The following is a 19889-nucleotide window of genomic DNA, read 5'->3' as shown; positions in this document are numbered from 1 at the left end:
TATCTGCCTCGTTATCTCCATCTCGACTGATTTACGATTGTTAAGTTTTATGAATTAAGTATTAAAATTTCAAATTTATTATTCAAAACTTATTACAAAACATTTTTATCATCTGTTACTTTTAAAATTTAAAATTGTTACTTTAAGATAATAATAACGTTAGGATATTTATTATTGCTAGTTTAAAATAGTTTCGTTATATATTCGATTTATCATAATTTGTAACATGTTCGAATTACTGCTGATCGTACTTACTCGTGGTTAAGAAATATTTTGGAATTCAAACATGTATTAGTTATTCGAACACAATCATCCATATAATTTACTTGAAAATAATATCTTAGAATATTCATAACAATATAAATTACACAATATTTGATTGTGCAAATTCTTTCTTCTCAAGCAAACAAACAAAAATGAAATAGCCAAATTTAAAATTTAAACTTTCTATGTATACATAAATTACCAAAAGCAAATGCCTCGTAAAATTCTCGTTAACATAATAACTTTTCACCCGATTCCAACAATGTTAATTTCGTATTATTAGAAATTGATCATTTTCGAAAGTTTCCATTTCGCGTCGTAATTATTCCTCGCATATTTTCATCTCACAACGTTATCCGCATATAAGAATCGCATAAAACCGATCCGATGGCGAAGAGAGAGAAAGATTGGCAATTACGAAGAATGTGATTACCGGTCATGAATTTCAATACTCGTTCTCCAGTGTTCTATTTCATCCGTTTTGACAGCTCGTTTGACTGATCGATCCTGCTGCCGTGTTACGTGTTTCAGGGATGGATGGATAAACGAATTAACGTTGAAACGAGCGGCACAGTGGCTGCTTTGTTTCCCGCTGTTAAAAATCGATCACGGGCGAGGAAAAGAGGAAATTTCGCGATTAAACTCGGGGATTTTTATGGAAAAATGTTAAATGAGCTTTTATCTCGAATAAATTTACATTTACATTTGATCGAGGAGGAAACGATTCTAGAATAAAATTTTTTCAAGTTCAAACACACAGTTTTTTAAATACAAGTGAAATTAATTATTGGATGATATGGAATGGAAATGAGTGGCTCAGAAAAGTATTTGAAAGTCTTGATTAAACTTTGTGAAAAAATTATTTTTCAAGTCACGAATGCTTGCATTATTTTTTTATTTTATTTTTTAATTCGCTTCAGAATTGGTTTATATAATAAATATTAATTATTAATTGTGAAATGTTTAATAATAAACGAAATTGCCTGTTCAATCTCCGATTTCGATCTGTGCGTAACAGTAATTAGGACGAAACGAAAATGTGTAATAACGACAATAATTTATTATCATATATATACTTTTCCTTAATAAATATTGCATTTTTCGAAACAACGTTTGTTAACATTTCTTGCAAAAAGGAAATTCATATTTTAAAGTGATTATAAAATAAATGACGCTTTAAACGTATAAATATTAAACTCCATTAATTTCAAATTTATAAAATTCTACTTTATAAAATTAATTAAAAATCATTGTATATTTCGAGCTTAGAATTAAACTGGAGAGAAACAACTTCCAATCTGCCATAATCAATTTCTCAACTCGTTACATGTAAATATTAAGTGTAAATGTAAATATAAAATATAATTCCCTTTCACTGAAAACATTCTAATGACACACACACACACACACACCGATTTCCTTTTTATTTTATAACAGAACGCTGTGGTGATTTATTGGAACGGTGCTCGATATGTATATCGTTATACAGATACGTTATTGCGCTATAAATACGTCAAAATACGAAAATAAAGTATCAAGAAGTAGAACTTATTTGGTTGCAAAATATCGATTCACTTTACCTCCTTCAAATAGATATATTCCTATTGCTGAAATAATCATTCCGAAGTTTTATTTCTAATCTACATCGATACGAAATATATTTATTTTAAAGCATATAAAGTTATTTTACATTTGAATTATCATTGTGGATTGGACAACTTTCTTTGAAACGATAAATATAATTAAATACGAAAGCTTCGTAGTTATTGAATACCATTCTCCACGAATTCTTCTTTCTAAAAATTAGCATTTTATTCGACGAATTTTTATTATCCCAAAAAAATCACAATTTTGAAAGAGCCACCAATTAAAAACCAGCTAGCTTTAGCAAACTACAAATACAATTGTCAATTATCGTCGTTAAACAAAAATTTTCATAAATTAATTCAAATTAATTTTCACTTCTCAGAGAGCGTCAAAGTTTCAAGGTCCGCGAACACATTTCGAAGCTGTTTCGAGCTGGGTTTCGAGCGTCGCATCCACCAGTAATGTTTAATCACTCGAAACGTTCGTTTCACGTTCGATCGTACGCCGAATTCCGATTGTGCTCGGTCCCGATGCTAAGCGGATAATGCCTGCTGTACATTATCGTTCCCCCCCCCCCCCCTCGTTTGCAGTTGTGCCCGTCAAAATCTCCCCGTCCAATTACAAGAGCTACCAATCGAACGGAAAATCAAAACGATTAGAGCGTTAACCTTGGTCGGTAACAACGGGACCGCGCAGGGACAGCGACAGAGTTTGGCCCGATTCGCAATTGGCGAACGTTTTCCAGGCCAGAAAAAATGATTAACGCGCGGCGACCATTCCGCTCCTCTTAATTGGGAACTCTAACTGTTAATTGCTACCTTAATTCTAGCTGTCGGTGATTGAAGTTTTAACAAGGTGGAATTTTTTTGTTTGATTTTTTTTCGGGAGGAGGGGAGTTTGTCTAGTTTTCGAATCTTTTGAAGAAGGGACGGGGAAGATTAGATTACGTCAGTTTAAAATCTACTGTTTAACCTTTGAATCTCGTTGAAAAGAAAATTAAAATTTTAAATTTAGTTTCTTGATTGATCAAGAATATAATTCGAAGAATATTAGTTAGTTTTCTTTTTGGAGGGAAATTTAAATTTTGTTTGCTCGAGTCACCGAAGATTTCAAGGTTAGGTTTCGTTTACCACTCGAATTTCCCAATTCAATCTTCGCACGAAAAAACGTGAATAACTAATTAATTTGTTGAACAATTTCATTGAAAAATATATATCTAACTTATCATGTTCCGATATTCAAGTTCAATCTAAAATAGAGAGTGTCAACAATTCGAACAGCAACGTACACCATTAGAGAAGCTTAAGCTTCGTTCGTTCGAGCAAATAGGCGGCGACAATCGTTAAAGTTCGACGGCAATTTGTTCGAATGACCAAGTAATTAATGTTAGCTAGCTTCGGTCCGTTTTGCCTCCTCGGATCGGCCGTTCTCCTTCGTTTCCACGTTTATTTAACCGTGCCCCTTTTATTCCCTCCATCCACCGGAGCGTAGAGACGGTGAAAGTAAAATCCGTGAAACGTGGGGAAACGTGCGCGCAGGAAATCTACTGTTCCAAGTGATTGGAAAATTTTGACATTTACAGGCGAACGTGACTTTGCTCTTTCGATCGTGCCTTGTTCACGGTTTACCTTCGAATCGGTCGATCTATCTTTCTCAGCCTTCTTCTTCCAATTAATTTCCTTTTTTTCTTGTCCTTGCTCTTATTTTTCAAATATAAGAGATTTTTAGAAACATTTTTCCGCTGAAAATTTGTCCACGATTTTCTCTCGATTCGAATAGTTGTAAAAATTTGTTTCATCTTCGAATCGGTTTCAACTTTCTTTTGATTTGTAACAAATATGGCGCTGCAGTGTCTATTTCTATATTTAATTTCTATATTTAATTTTTTTTCTGTTTATGAAAATTTTTCCACGCTTTGTCCTCGATTTCAGATTTTCTTGATTATATGAATTTAGAAATAGTTCATCGTTTTAAAAATTGTTGGCACAGGTCGATATCTGGCTACCAGTTAAGTAATACTTCACGATCGTGCTCGTAGAAAAACGGAAGCTTTTAAGATCTTCCATCAGAACTGTCAAGTTTAACTCAAGTTGAAATTTGATGCATAATGTAATTGTGATCGTGAATCGATTTTATTATAAAAATTCGAGCATCATTTTCAAAAATTCAAATACGCATCGATCTGATTACTTTCTCGCGTAAAGATCAATTTTAAAACTTATCGACTGAGTCGATCAAATCTCTCGCGCTAACTAATAACGCATCGATCGAACATGCAAAGATAAATTCCCCGATCTTTTATTCCCTCAACTTTGTTACAGCAGTTTCAAGTATTCGAATGCCGCCGTTTTCGAGAGAACCGGTTCGAGAGAATCGATTATTATTATTATTATTATTATTATTATTATCATCGAATTTTTGCTATTTCATATCGCCCTGTTACGTGAACGAAATTACGCAACGAACGTGCGTAGGAACGGATTTAACTTTAGAAAAGGATCAGTGCGAAAAATACACGGAAACCTCGAGTAGATTATGCTCTGTGGTGAATATGCATGCTCGTAATTTATTCGCTTTGATCTGATCACTTAATGCTTGTTGCAAAATTTTCAGTTAAATTTAGATCTTGGATAAACACCCGTCGAAAGTGTACGCGGACAGTTGAAGCTAGCTTTAAGATCGATTCTCGTTGTATTTCGTTGCGCATAAAAATAATTGGTGAAATCGAAAAGAAAAACAAAATAAACTTACAATTTATTATAATCAAGATCTTGAATTCGAACGATTCTTATTGTTTATAAAATTTCTTTCTTTTCTCTCAAAATGAAAACAAGAGGATACGAAAGAGGAGGATATTTCGAGCATAGGAGTTTGTGGAAAAGAGTTTGTTCGATGTATCGATACAATCACACGTATATTAGCACGTATATCTATTTTGACAAGTGTAATGTGTTTTCAGTACAATACAATGTAATTTATGTCGGGAAACAGTTGTTCTGTACGCGTTTTCATCGCGCAAATGTTCCTATTTAATATTCTATTGGATCAGGAAGACGGCCATTAATATATGAATATGCATAAACATTTATCGTGACAATGATCTCTTATAAATATACGAAATACACAAGTCCACGTGCATAAATAAACAATTGTACACAAATTGAATTTTTTTATTACAACAACCGCGCGGAGTCCCCCTTCTTCCTTTTGTCGATTGTCGACTCGATACATTTTTCGCAATTTTCGTTTGCGAAATATTGAGATTAAAAGCAGGAACGACAAAATTTCGTGAAAGATAGAAAAATTACGAAGGTGATTTCAATATCTCGTAGAATTGTTCTCCTTTCCTTATTTGCCCAAACCCGTTTCAATTTTCAATGATTGTCAGCGCGATCGTATCGGTATCGAACATTTATTTTACGTTGCACAATCTCAAGCATAGGCTGAATATTATTAGATTGTTCCTTTTTTTGCGAATATTCGCAGCGAAAGTAAAATGTTCTCACATGTTCGATAATCAAGAAAGAAAATATGGTGATATCGATATAAATTGTATTCGATTTACTGAAAGTTAGAAAGTTTATTTTATGACGAAATTCCGAGAATTAAACGTTCTCTTTTTAATTAAACCACCTATCCCAATTATTTCGTTTCGTTTCACATACCTTTGTAAAAAATTGGGCGAAATCGAATATGTTATCGAATGTTAAGAAAAATATTCAAAAAATATTCTGTGGATAAATTTTTTCGACACTTTTTTAAACAACGTGTATATTAAAAAATCTATCTCGCTTCGATCGTGAAAAATTAATTAAACGAATAATTCATGCGGAAACACGATGTTAAAAGTGTTATAAATATTCAAAAGGGTATTTTAAATTATGCTTAATATTTCATAAACCTCACATTCGAAGAAACTTTTTCCTCCGTTCTTAACTGGATCGACAATTGCCTAATTATATGCCTTTTAAAACGTGATTACAATTTCAAAATTCCTGCCAAAATTCGGCAAGTTAAAACACAATCGGTGTTCAAACGTCTAACTTGAATTCCACAGTTTCCCAGTCGTCTCTCTCTTTCCACTCGAAAGTTTGCTGAAAACGACGATCAAAGGCATTAAGGAAGTTCCGTAGGAAAGCGCATTTGCATACGTTGCACGCCCCAATACGCATCTTTGATTCACTTATCCTTTTCGAGCCTTAATAAAAATGTGTAAAGTGTCGCGTTTCCTTTTCTTTTTCTTTTTCTCGAGACGTGACTCTTCTTCTCTTCTTTCTTTAAGCAATAAGTTTAGAATTAGTCATCGAATCAATCGTTTCTTCGAAAGTGCACTTTTAGAAAAAAAAATTAGAAAAATAAACGAGAAGAAGATTTAATTCGAAAAAAATTTATCCGGTAAATTTTATTTTCTAACGAAAAAAGAAACGTAACGTTCATCAAATCGATAAATATTGGAACAATATTTCAGATATTAAATCGAAATCAATCGGTTACCAATCATCACGAACGATTTAAAACGCTCGTTCGAAATTCACTTACCCCTTCAATTATCTCTATCGATTCCCCCAAAGCTCACTACTCCAAGATTATTCATTTACACCTCATAGAATAATCATGACTCGCGGAAATAATAGCGTGGAAAGCTCTTCTTGGGCAACTTTAAATACGATGAATTTCGAAACTCGGCCAAGAACCGGGCGAAAACGGGAAGAGCGAGAAATGGGATGGGAAGCGAAGGGAAAACCTCGACCGAAGCCACTTTTTCTCGATCGACGAGAGATCGAAGCCGCCCACTCGACCGAGCCCTCCTCAAGGGTTCAAGCTGGCGGCTAGTTTGAATTTCAATTTAACAGCGACGGCTGCGCGTTCATTTTCCCGTCCTCTCGAGGAACACTTCAATCTTTGGGCCGGGATCAAGCCGAATAATCGAATCGAAACTACGGGGTGATTGTAAAGTTTTGATTCTTTTTTTTTTTTTTTTTGATTGATCAATTTCTATGCTCCAACTTTTATTCAATTATATTCAAACGTTCAACCATTAAAAGATAAATGTACTTTTTTTTTTTTTTCTTAAAGAGATTTATTTCTTTTTAATTCCAAAGAAAGATTTTTGTCACGAGATACTTTTGCAGGATTTATCTTGAATTTTGTTCAAATGTTATTACAAACGATTGGCGGAATACGTGAGAACGTATTCTAGAGATAATTTCAAGCAACGTTTTATCCTTTGCAATAAACTAATCGTCGGTAGCGTTGGGTATAAACTATCGGCGAACACGAACAAATTTAAGTAATGTGCGTGGAAAAAAAGTCTGTTGAATATATTTAAGAAAAATTATATCCAATTATTCAGAAACAATAAATATATTAATCAATTGTTATTTTTATTACACAACTCCTTCTTCTTCTTCTACCTCTTTCTTTCCAGATACGTATTATTTACCATTCATTCTGTTATTCATTCTATCCTCGTGGAAATCGATAGACACTCATATATTAAATAATAATATTTTCGGCAACAGATTATACGTTTACGTTTATTTCTCAAAAATAAAATGCATCAGAGAACTTTACGACCACCCTATATTCCTTTGACAGAACCGTGACCTCGTAATCGAGAGACTATCGACGTTTCGTCCTTCCTCCTCCCCCCTTCTTATCCCTTTGTCTACCAGTTTTTACAACCTGTCCACTCCAAACTCGCCTCTTTTCCCCCTAGTTTCCGGCATGGAACTCGCAGGGAACGCCACGACACGGGCTCAATTAACTCGGCAGCGGCGGCAAGCTGTCCGCTGCCTCGCTCGAGCCGAGCCAACTTATCAATTCGCGAGCGTTTCCGCCCGGTTGAACACCGCAACGGGTGAAATATCCAGGAATCCGGGGGCAACCGAGGAAAAAAATCGACGGAACAGGACCTATTCTTCTCAAGCCGAGACGTGTGCGGTTGGCCGATTTCACTTCGACCCACGCGTCCATTCGACGTCGATATTATACTTGGACCGTGGTATTGGTGTTGCGACAAAAAGTCAACGTTCTTTTATATTTCGTCCGTCTAATTTATACGATTCGAGTGGAAGAGCAAGACTTTTCTCAATGATACCATTCGACAGGGTGTATTAGATTTGAAATAACAATTTCTGCTTGAAAGATTAAGCGAACAAAAATCCGAAAGTATCTCGAAAATACATTTTCCTAAGGTAGATCTCGAAACGATTAATTTCGCTCGAATCATTTTCAGACATGTATATCCAACAGATATACGTTCGTGCCGCATTAAATTCGATTCTTCCAAATCCTATAACCGGTTTCGTTTCAAGGAGTAGAGGGAGAGAGAGAGAGAGAGAGAAGAGAATGGCGAGCAGAGGATCGCGTGACAGAGAGTTTTCGCCATTGGGTATGGAATACGCAACGCTGTTTCCATGCACACGCGATATTATCCGAGTGATCGAGCGCGGAGAGTGTGCAATGCATTCGTTTCGTGACGCACGTGGCCATTTTAAAGTTCGCCCATTGGCCGATACGACTTACGAGATAATCGGGCCGACCCTCGTTTTGTCCCTTCGTGAAAATGGGTAATATGTCCGCCCGGCCAATTTAGTGTGCGCAATTTGTAACAGTGTTTCGAATTAATATCGGTGATAACGGAAGCTCGGCGAGCGTGTTGGCGTAGATTCTGAAACTAACGTTACACGGCCGACGTACATTTCCCTGTTCTATGCCATTTCTGTTCATTCGTATCTTTTTTTTGTTCGGTGCTTGTATCAATTTTATGCTTACGTTGTATTGAGGAATGTTTACATCGGTGATAATGGAAACTTGGTGAAAACTCACACTCACTGGTGTTTGATTTCGAGAGATTATGTGGACTTAAGTGAAAGTATTGTAAATAATGGAAAAATGGACAGAGCCGTTCGAATTTTATTGAAAATCGGACGAAATACTTCAAAATTATGAACTCGTATCGGATGAATGAGAATGTATTTTTGTGGTAGAAATATGTACACATAAAGAATGGAAAATTATTCACAAAAGGTTGCTTTAATTTATAAAAATCGTTTAGATAAGAAATTTCTCGATTAATCGAGAAGGGGAAATTCGAGTGAATAATAAATTATTCATAGAGTAGAAAGTATTTGTTCGTAACCGCAAGTGTGAACACGTCACAACGAGTTTGCTGTGAAGTTCAATTAGTTCGATTTACGACTAATAACTGTTCAATCATGAAATACAACGACTTTAAATACGCGTTAAATACAAATTATAAATCTCTTTCGAATAATTCGTGGATATGTTTCTGCTTTTGCTAATGATTTACCAACACTAGAGATCAATATTAGGATTAGGATCTCGATTGTCTTTCGATTACCTCGAATTCCATTCTTCTTGCAACACGACGGTGCCATCGACGGTGCGATTTCTTTGAGAAAAATTAGAGATTATTGAATTGTTCGTTTTCAGCCATTTAATTCGAATATGAGAATAGAATTGGCTTTAATGAGAAAGCTTGGAAAATCATTTCGATTTTATCGAAAGATCGTGGAATAAAAACAATAGAAATAATTAAGATAGAAGAATTATTTACCAATCTATATTTTTAATACAATTTATGGGATATCGTTTCGAACGAAAGAAGATTTTCTTTGAAATTTATTTTCTTGTACTGTGTTTTTCCACTACTCCCTTTAACAGCCTTAAGCCTTGAAAATCATTTTCTTGACAACAAATTGAAAATAGTAGAACCTATGCCAAATTATCTGTATTACCTTTTTTACTCATCCACGTAACACCCTGAGCTTTCAAAATCATTTTCTTCGTCTCAAACGAATTTATTTTTTTTAATGTATCGATAAAATTTATTAATATCGATTGAAATTATCGATATGTTTTATCGCGACACGAGAGATTTGAATTTTCCTTCCCTTCCCCTCCCTTTTTTTATTCTTTCGATTTTTATGATTATAGCTTTCGACACGAAAACTCTGCCATCCAATAATAAAAACCAATTGCAAGCAACTTGACAGGAAACGTTGCAACACCACTTTACCGAATCTGTAATAAAAGTTGCCAGTTAAATGTCCACATTATGAATTTTTATCGTCACAACACTCATTTCTAAAAATTCGCTCTCCCATTTCCCAAGATTTACGTATCCCGTAAAATTGTTCCGTTCGAAGGAACAAAAAAAAAAAAAGGAAAAAGAATCTTCGCAACATTTCTCTAAATACCGTAATATTAATTTACCAATAATAAAAACGCGCTATAAAAATTCCTCGAAACTTTTATAAACCATGTAATAAGTTGATAGAGCTTTCTGTCTAGACCGAGACTGTAGAAGCTGGCCCCTCCTTTCTCTCTCTCTCTCTCTCTCTGTTTGCAACCACTCTCCTGATTACGTGCACCGCTATTTACACTGCTCTCAGTCGAGATTTTCAATGTCGAGGGGGTAATTCCTTCGACTGTCGTGGAATCTTTCGCGCACAGCTCTGAAAGAAGAACGTAAATAATTCCGCGCAAGCGGAATATGTCAACAAGGTTTTCATCCTTCTTTCATCCGTGGTACATCGGTTTTTAGGAAGTGGATCTCGAATTGGTGTGGAGCGGGCCTCTGAACACGAAACACAAAAGGGGTAAAATTCTTTTTTCCCGCCGTTCTTCATTTCTAAAATTGAACTTTTTCAAAAATTGCCTCGCTCGAATTTGGAATTTCTTTTCTTTCTTTCTTTCTTTTTTGAGACTTGGATAAAATTGGACATCACGCTTTCATCACATTTTAATAAATGTTCTCGTTTTCAGGGGATTAACGTTGTGTCGAGTAATTTTGGAAATTGTTTTACAGATTCGTGAAAAATTGTGACATTTTTCCTGTCTGATATCTTTTGTACCCAGAATCTGGATGATTAAAGGCAAGTTCTTTCTTTTTTTTTTCTACTGTTGGAAAATAATCGTACAATTTTAATCTTTTTCTTCCATTCCAGAACGATTGCGATAGTGTCAACGTGGATGTGAAAAGCGGATACAGGCGGATAAATCATTTTCCCTTTTGTTTCGTGGATTTGAATCTCTTGCAAAAGAATCCCAATTGCCTGCTTTTGACAGTAGGTAAGTGCAAAAGCTTAGATTTCAAAAATTCGATCAGAAGAGGAGAATATCGTTATTCACGATGATGCGATAAAATTTGCAATATATATCGTCTTAAATTTCGATTCTAGAACTTCGATGCACTACGCTCTGCTCCGACACGATCGAATTCTATTTATTCGAGCCCCCCTTTATTGCGAAATGTCGCTTTAAAATATTCCATCGACTAAATCTCCATTTTCACTCTTCATTTCCATAACGAGAACCTTAAAAAATTCTTCCGATATATTTTTATCGCGTCTCTTTTTCTAAAACTAAACTTCTAATTTGCGTATCAATTTTGCCAAAATCGTCGTGTGGTATCATCGAGATATATATATATATATCGATCGATCTCTCGATCGACGCTGTTTCTTCCAAGGAACAAAAGCCGGAAGAAAAGTAGCTGCATTACAAGGTACAAAGGTTTCGGGATAAAAACGATTCCCTCGCATTGTTCCAGCTCTGGGCTCGTTATCGCTCGAAGGAAATCTCGAAGGTGGATCGACGGAAGCGAGAGAAAGAGAGAGACGAGCGGAGGAGGAGATGAGTTCACAATCGCCATTATGCGCACTCGGTGAATTCCATTAGGACACCGTAGAGAAGAAGCTTTATCAGTGCTTTCGACGCTCGCACAAGTCAAACATGTCGTTTGTGTTTCGCTGAATCTTGTCGCTGAGGGCCGATGCGCATTTAACGTCGACCTGTCAACCCTTTCTACCCGTAGATCGCACGATTGCCACGAAGGCCGTCTAGTTCTTGATCGAGTTAACATTGAAAATTGCACAAGTCGAAGCTTCGACGAAGAATTCTTTCAAATTTTTCAAAACAGATTAATTAATGTGAATATTTAAAGGGAGCAAGGACAATGTGACGAGGAAAGAATAGTCATATAGAAACCTCATTGGAGAAAATCTAGATGAGAAAAGGGAGTTGGATTAAATTTCTTTTTCCTTAAAAAAAAAAAAAAAGAAAAAGAAAAAAATTGACAGAGATAAAAAGCTTTGATCCCTCTAACGATTCAATTCCCAACTCGGATCCCGAATATTTAGCGGTTAAAATTAATTTGTCCGGCGCAGATGCGCAGCTAGATGGCGCTGGCGGTAGCTCTCGGCGTTATTAAAAAAACTATAGCACTATATACATATATATATGTATACTTTTCCCGCAACCTACTCCCACGAGTATTTAGCTTAATACCTGGTGCGCCTCGTCGTACAACAGTTTTCTAACAAACGAAGAGGAGGAGGAGGAGGAGGAGGAGGAGGTGAACGCTTTGAAATCACGACCCCTGCCAGGATAATTTATCACTAACCAACTGTAGCCTGTGGAGGCTCGTTTCGATGAGTTACGACGCGTTGAATCCGCTTCCCTCCCCTTCGTTTGATCGTGAAGGCAGATTTTTACTGCCGATAAAAGTCTGATCGACGAGGCTGCCACGTGTAAAAATCCAGTCAACGGTTTCCGGAGAATCCGCCATGATCATTGATGAAATTCTAGTACTAGTGTCGATTAGGTTAGGTTTCCTCGTTAGTGTCTAATGTCCATGGGTCTGGGCAAAAGCTTCGTGCGATGATAAACGACGTTAATTTGGAATTTTTATCGTTGATTCGAAGGGAGGGAAGATATCCAATTATGTAAAATAAAATTCTAACAGATGGAAGACAAGTGATCGTAGGAATTTTTATCCTTAATATTTTATCTGCTGTTGAATTATGAGCCGAGTTTTGAAAGTTGGAGAGAAAGGTACGTTATATGAAACACAGACTATTAAACTTGTTAGATAATTGAACGATATTAATTTAGGAATGGAAGGTTTTGAAAGTTAAAGATTAAAGTTTTGAAGGAGAGGAAGCAATATATCATAAGAAGAACGAACGTTAGTTGAAGTTATGTTAATTTCGAGGCGAGATATAAAATGATCACGATGTTGATAAAATTTATTAATTGAAGATATTTAAAAATTGAATGTTATCGCGAATTACACGTATGTTAACATCGTTTCTGATCGTACTTACGGAAGATTAATGGAACGGAACGATTTCGTATTTATCCGAATAAAAGTTGCGTTACGAGAATTTCGACGTTTCAATCGATAATGTACGATATATTTACACATTTTAGATTACGTTTATGAAATTTTATAAATATTATAAGGAGAGATGATAAAATATATTCTCATTTATTCACAAGTAAGTTTCGATTTAATTTAAAGTTAACTATTCTTTTCTTTTCATAATTAGAGACGTATGCAAAAGATATTTCTAAACTATTATATTAAAATCATCTACACATCATTTGTACGAAACTGTCTCTACGAGCCACTCTTATTACCACTAGAACAAGATTCTAAGATATTCGCCTTCGAGTATCAGAAACTTTTCCACTTCTTTTATTCCATCATGATAGAGAAGAAAGTTTCAAAGGCAAAATACTACTTTTTCTACACCGTCGAGAAGCCTCCGTATTCGAGAGTCTCCGCAGCTTAAGAATAGTATACCTTGTATTTAAACCTTAAACGTCCTTCGTAGCCTTTTTTTCCTTTTTCCTTTCTTTTTTTTGCAGAATTTCTATGAAATCATTAATCAACCGTGAGACAGGGGGAGGGGAAATATTATCGAGGCAAGTACTACGCTCTACTTAAAACTGCTGGCTCTCCTCAAAAGCGGAATATTGCCTTGAAAATTTCTTTCACGGCTCGTCCAACGTTATTACACGCTAGTCTCATTTAGCCCGTGTTACTTACTCTTGATGAGCCTCCGTACTTTTAACGAAGCAAGAATTACCATCGCCATCGCGTCTCGTTCCTTCTCGATTCCTTACGATCTTTGGGGCAATATTTAACGCGTCAAGTCTCCGGGCTGAAATTTTCTTAAATTTTATCCGAGCGAAAAACGTTGCCAACTTTTGTCAAAGAGAATTCTTTAATTCCCGAGTATTTTTGCATTCTCTTGTGAACTCTCGATCAAAATGCGTGTAAATTTTAATCAAGATTTTATACTCCTTGTGTGCGAGTGATTGCTTCTCGTAATTTTCAACGTGAAAAAGATTTATTTGGATTTATTCGAGAGAAAATATAATTTTATTAATTTTGTTCCAAGAGTATTTAACAGATAGAACAGAAATGGAGGAACATTTGTTGAAACGTATACAGTGTAATTGGTATTTTTGATTATTACGTGTTAATGATTATTAATTATAGTTTTCTTTCGTACGAGCACGTTAAAGTAATATCCTCGAGGGACGCTGAAAGTCATTAATTAAACGGTATTCAGCAACAAGTTAGTATTAACCAACCACGAGTATCCACCCACGCACGATTTAAAAAGGATTTATTGGAATTAATCAACCTGTTACTCCGAATTAATTTCCTTGCTGTCAATATTTACGTACTATTTTGCTATAAATATTATTTTTAAAAATTTAAAATTAAAAATTAATTATTTCGTTTAATTAGCTTCAATTTTAAATTTGTTTCAACTTTTGTAAATACATACACTTCTCCATATTCAAATATCCCTTTATAAGAATAATTTCTGTAAGATATCTTTTAAATTATTTTTCCGAGATATTTCACTGCTACAACTTCGTCTCTCTTCCTTTTTGGATCAACGTCTGTCATTTCGGTACATTTTTATTTCGTTCAATGTATTTTACACCGTGGTTTCCTGAGGTTTTGATACCAAGAAGAAATTAAGAATCTTTCTTACCCAACTTGCCCCTGAGGCGATTTATTTCTATATATATATATATACGTTCATCTCAGATGCACAAAAGGTATTGTTCTTCCAAACTAATCCATCAACCGCTGTCAAAGGTGCATTCTATTATAAACTTTCCTCTGTGTTAAACGTTTGTGTTAAGTGTAAGAAACGAATATAGGTATATTTTCAGTATTATGAAAAGTGTTTTGCTCGTTTTGCTTACTTCCTCCTTCCTTCCTATCATTTATCTTCGAGATTTTATCTTCGATCGAGATCGTTGATTTACGACTGCGAGAAATCGTGTAAAATATACTTTTCGTAATGTACATTTGATACATTTTTCATTTACAATTGAATAAATACATAAGAATGTTCGGTTTCGAAAAAATTTACAAAATTCATTTGTATATATTATCGAACGAGTATCGAGTAAATAAAAATTCGATTCGTTTCAATCAATGGACACTTTAGATCAATTCAGTAATAATTTATAATATGAATTATCTCAATCTCAATGAGTAAGTCATATTTTTTCAGGAATGAACATACTTTATTTTAAAACTCCATTAAATTCTATTAAAATTAAGAGAAATTTAAACTGTTATAACTTCAAAGATAGTAATTTTCGGTCAACGAACGAGGGATCATCGAAAGCACGAAAACTTTCCCTTCAAATTGCTTTCTCATTTATCTCGATACGACTTCCGGTTTCCGAGATATCGTCGTGTAAAGAAAAGGGTAATTTTCGATCGTTCGCTATTTCCGTCCTTGTCGCACACCCGGACTTTGCACGAGTTATCGCCAACATACCTTAGAAATTCGATTGAAATTAGAAAAACTTTGACTCGCTATAACTTTAAAGATAATAATCCTAGATCAACGAGTGAAAGATCATTGGAAACAGGGATCCTTGCTCTTTAAAACGCTCTTTCATTTATCTCGATACGACTTCCGGTTCCCGAGATATCGTCGTGTAAAGAAAAGGGTAATTTTCGATCGTTCGCTATTTCCGTCCTTGTCGCACACCCGGACTTTGCACGAGTTATCGCCAACATACCTTAGAAATTCGATTGAAATTAGAAAAACTTTGACTCGCTATAACTTCAAAGATAATAATCCTAGGTCAACGAGTGAAAGATCATTGGAAACAGGGATCCTTGCTCTTTAAAACGCTCTTTCATTTATCTCGATACGACTTCCGGTTCCCGAGATATCGTCGTGTAAAGAAAAGGGTAATTTTCGATCGTTCGCTATTTCCGTCCTTGTCGCACACCCGGACTTTGCACGAGTTATCGCCAACATACCTTAGAAATTCGATTGAAATTAGAAAAACTTTGACTCGCTATAACTTCAAAGATAATAATCCTAGCTCAACGAATGAAAGATCATTGGAAACAGGGATCCTTGCTCTTTAAAACGCTCTTTCATTTATCTCGATACGACTTCCGGTTCCCGAGATATCGTCGTGTAAAGAAAAGGGTAATTTTCGATCGTTCGCTATTTCCGTCCTTGTCGCACACCCGGACTTTGCACGAGTTATCGCCAACATACCTTAGAAATTCGATTGAAATTAGAAAAACTTTAACTCGCTATAACTTCAAAGATAATAATCCTAGGTCAACGAGTGAAAGATCATTGGAAACAGGGATCCTTGCTCTTTAAAACGCTCTTTCATTTATCTCGATACGACTTCCGGTTCCCGAGATATCGTCGTGTAAAGTGAAAGGTAATTTTTTATCGTTTATCGTCATCCTTGTTATTAGGATTTCTTACTCGTCTTATTGATCTATCCCTAACTTTACACAAGCGACAAACGATTCCTAATCACAGTGCACAATGCCAGGAAAAATAAGAGAGTTTGAATCCTTGTATTTCGGTAATCGATCGAGATAAAATAAAGAGGATTTCAATGGAATGGATTTCATTATCGAAATTTCATTTGTGATTTTTTAACGCCTGAGGTTAAATAGAGAGAATATCTGAAAAACATGAAACGCACAATTTCACCAAATATTTTACAGTCTTAATAAAAAAGAGAAACTAATCTACGAGAAGCACATATTTATTCCCAGTAACAATACACATTCCCACTGTTCGTAAATTACATCCCACCATTCCTCTGAGTATTACTATCTCGCTTTATTGCCTTCCGTTTCGACTCGATAAAAGTTCTACCCCTAGAGAGAGAGAGAGAGAGAGAGAGAGAGAGAGAGAGAGAGAGAGAGAGAGAGAGGGAAAGAGGGAGGAATCAGAAAATATTAAAGCTGAACGAAAAGAGAGTCGAGTTAACGTCCGCGTTTTATCGAAATTCAAAAATTTCGTAAAAATCGATCCCATCACGCGTTCAATGAAAATCTATCGATAATTAATTTATCAAACTGACATTAAAGTGTTATTTATTCTTCCATCTATAATACGTGGCCATTTACTATCCGCAGTTGTAGATGGTGGCGTAAATATCAAGTGCAGTACTCGCTTCAGAATATATTTTTCTCTACCAATTGTGTAATAGAATAAAAATAGTTAATAAAATGTTACAATTATGTCACTGCTGAAGAGATTCACGTAAATTTGAAGTTCAAGTATCTGGAAATTCGAATTGTTTAACTGTTATTTCGAAAATAATAATAAACCAGTCTATTATTTTTTTTTCTAAATTAATGAATTATCTTTTCCCTTAACGCGAACGTTATTATTCATTTCTTTATTAAAAAGCTTAGTTAGTCTTAATCAGCAGAAATTTTAATCGAGGCAGATGCTTTAATCTTCTCAAAGGAACTTTAATGAAAAAGTTAAAACTGAGATTTTGTTTTTCATGTTTCGTATTAAATCTAATATCATACGAGTGTACGTACGAACAATTTTCTCTTAAATACACTATTATAATTAAAGTAGAAAAAAAAAATATTTCCAACGAGTGATATTTGACAAAGCGGAATATAAAATAAAAATCTGATTGAAAATTGCAACTGATTACCCTCCTTCTTCGATTCGAATTTACAAAATATACCACGTTACAGAATAATAACAATCCAACAAAGTGTGATCCCACTGTGATATGTATTCCTCAACCGAAGCAGCACGCAACCGATCTTAAAGATCCCTCGAATCGAATTTCAATCAACCACCCATAACCGATTCTTCGAAATCAATTTCCCCTAACCTCAAAGAGAGAACTTTCCTCTATATATATTTCCCATTAAAACTATTTCGATCAAAATCATTTCATAGTATCCCCAGGAACAATCTCCTTTGCAAACACGTTCTCGAACCCCCACATCCTACCAAGAAGAGGCCATTCCCCAACCCTCCAACAACAACAAACACCCTTCCCTCGACCTGCTCCACAACATTTCCCTCGTCGTATATACTCTGCCAAAACTCGCGTTGAAAAATTTCCAAAAAAAAAAAAAAAGAAAGAAAGAAAAAAATATATTCGACGACTTTGAAAAGACGAAAAAGCGAATATATACTCGTAACGTTGATAGGGATTTATAGAAAACGTGGGGCGCGTGTAACGAACGAGCCCACTCGAGGGAATCGAAGCAGTCGGCCTCTGTTCCAGATTCGCCGGGTGTGAACGCCGAGTTTAACGTGCACCAGCCCCCGATCTAGGCCAACCTGGCTGGTCTACACGGTCGATCGTGTGCGCATGAGCGGATCTCTCTTCGGGACACTGCCCCGGTTTCGAGTACCTTCAAGGTCTCGCGCCGCCACCACCGTGCAACCCCCCCTCTCCTCCAGGTGCGTCGTTGCACCGGAAGCGGCCGCATCGTCCCTCGGAGATCTCCTTCCTACCGCTTTGCAACTCGATTTCCACGCGTCGTATCGAGCGAAGTGTTTTCTTTTTTTTTTTTTCGGGCCAACTTTCTCCAGCCTTTATTCTTTCCTTTCCCATCCGATATTCGTGAATTTTTAATCTAATGTTTCTGCGGTATCGCATACCACGATGTTCGAGTTGTGCAAATCGATCTGCGTATCGAAAAAAAAAGTATCTTCTCATTCTTTGTTTTGTATAAGGGATGATAGTGAAATTCTGAAATACGGATGAAATTGTAAGGGAAATTGTAAGTATGAAGTAATGAATTGTAAGTAATGAAGATGCTGCAGAATGTTGCGTATCGGAACGAGTCGTTGCAGATTGATGGGAAGTTAATTAATTGGGTCATGATGTCTTGAAAATTCTAAATTATGCGGTGTTCCGTGACCACTGCTCGCAATTGTAAGCCGATTACCGTGGACAAAGCTCCTTTCGTCCCGATGAAAATAATAGATTTATTTCCAAGAGATATAAAAGGTTCCTCCGCGAATTTTCATTGACATTCGTATCCAAACGATTAATTTTTAAATTTTTCAAAGAAACCGTGCCACGATATAATAATTTGTTAATAATTTGTCGTTATGCACTTTTGCCCGTTCTTATCGTTAAAATCGACAAGAATTTTAATAAAAGATTTCCAAAAGATCTCCAAGAACACGGATCCGACAGTTGGACCGTGACTTATTGTTCTTTTAATAAAACCAATAAACGATCGATAACTCGCCACTTTCATTCCATATCCAATTTTTAAACCACCACGGTCAACTAAAATTGTTCCATATAAATAAATGAAACAGATTTTTCAGAAGCACGATCAGAAGCAAGCAATTCCAGATTCAATCGATTTCAACCGTTCTCACCGAGCCTGCCTTTATCCCTCCTCCCTTATCGATACGAAACGAAGAGAAGAATAAAATATTTTCAAGGGAAAGGAGGCGGACGGAAAGGAGCGGAGGAGGATAACAGAGTGGGTTAGAGGGGGATGAGTCAGGACGAGGGAGGTAGTGACCTAGTCTAAGTGGCCGAGATGCATGACCCGAATACCGGTGCTGTACAGGTGTGGTGTGTGTCCCACTGGCCTCTACCCTCTTCGAGCTGCCTTCGATGGCAACTGGTTGATGGTGGTGGAGAAAGAGCTATGCGATCTCGAGGGATGCACAAAACGGAAATGCCATCGATCTTTCGATATCGAGGTGTGTATCGAGGTCTCTCCCTCTATTTCTATCCCGTAGATCGATACACGGACACCGGTGTGCTGATAACAGGGCTACGTTTCAAAGGGGATTCGAAAGGGGTGGGTGGGTTGGTTGGTTGGTTGGTTGCTCGTTACAGACGGTCTTTGGCCGGCTATAAGCTAATCGGTTTGTTATGTAATCGAGGCTCTCACGTAACGTGGA

At 36.0% G+C, this 19889-nt stretch overlaps 1 protein-coding gene and 1 long non-coding RNA gene across 4 annotated transcripts in view; one reads left to right on the top strand and one right to left on the bottom strand.

Moving 5' to 3' along the window:
* SIFR (SIFamide receptor) overlaps positions 1 to 19889 on the bottom strand; it is a 73440-nt gene that overhangs the window by 30270 nt on the left and 23281 nt on the right. The gene's annotated exons all lie outside the window — the stretch shown is intronic.
* Positions 8247 to 13160, top strand: LOC147658651 (uncharacterized). Of its 3 annotated transcripts, none has more exons than XR_015293003.1 (5): positions 8247 to 8883; positions 10171 to 10478; positions 10688 to 10754; positions 10827 to 10950; positions 11432 to 13160. It is a non-coding gene; the product is annotated as an uncharacterized LOC147658651 (long non-coding RNA). The 3 variants fall into 3 exon arrangements; XR_015293002.1 differs by having other exon boundaries at positions 9814 to 10478; XR_015293001.1 differs by having other exon boundaries at positions 8247 to 10478.

This window comes from Apis florea, unplaced genomic scaffold, assembly GCF_048593485.1.
Source record: "Apis florea isolate Af1SG1 unplaced genomic scaffold, ASM4859348v1 contig_1789_pilon, whole genome shotgun sequence".
Classification (NCBI taxonomy): Eukaryota; Metazoa; Arthropoda; class Insecta; order Hymenoptera; family Apidae; genus Apis; species Apis florea.
The sequence above is the reverse complement of the archived record's forward strand: the minus strand, read 5'-3'. Positions and strand labels throughout refer to the sequence as shown.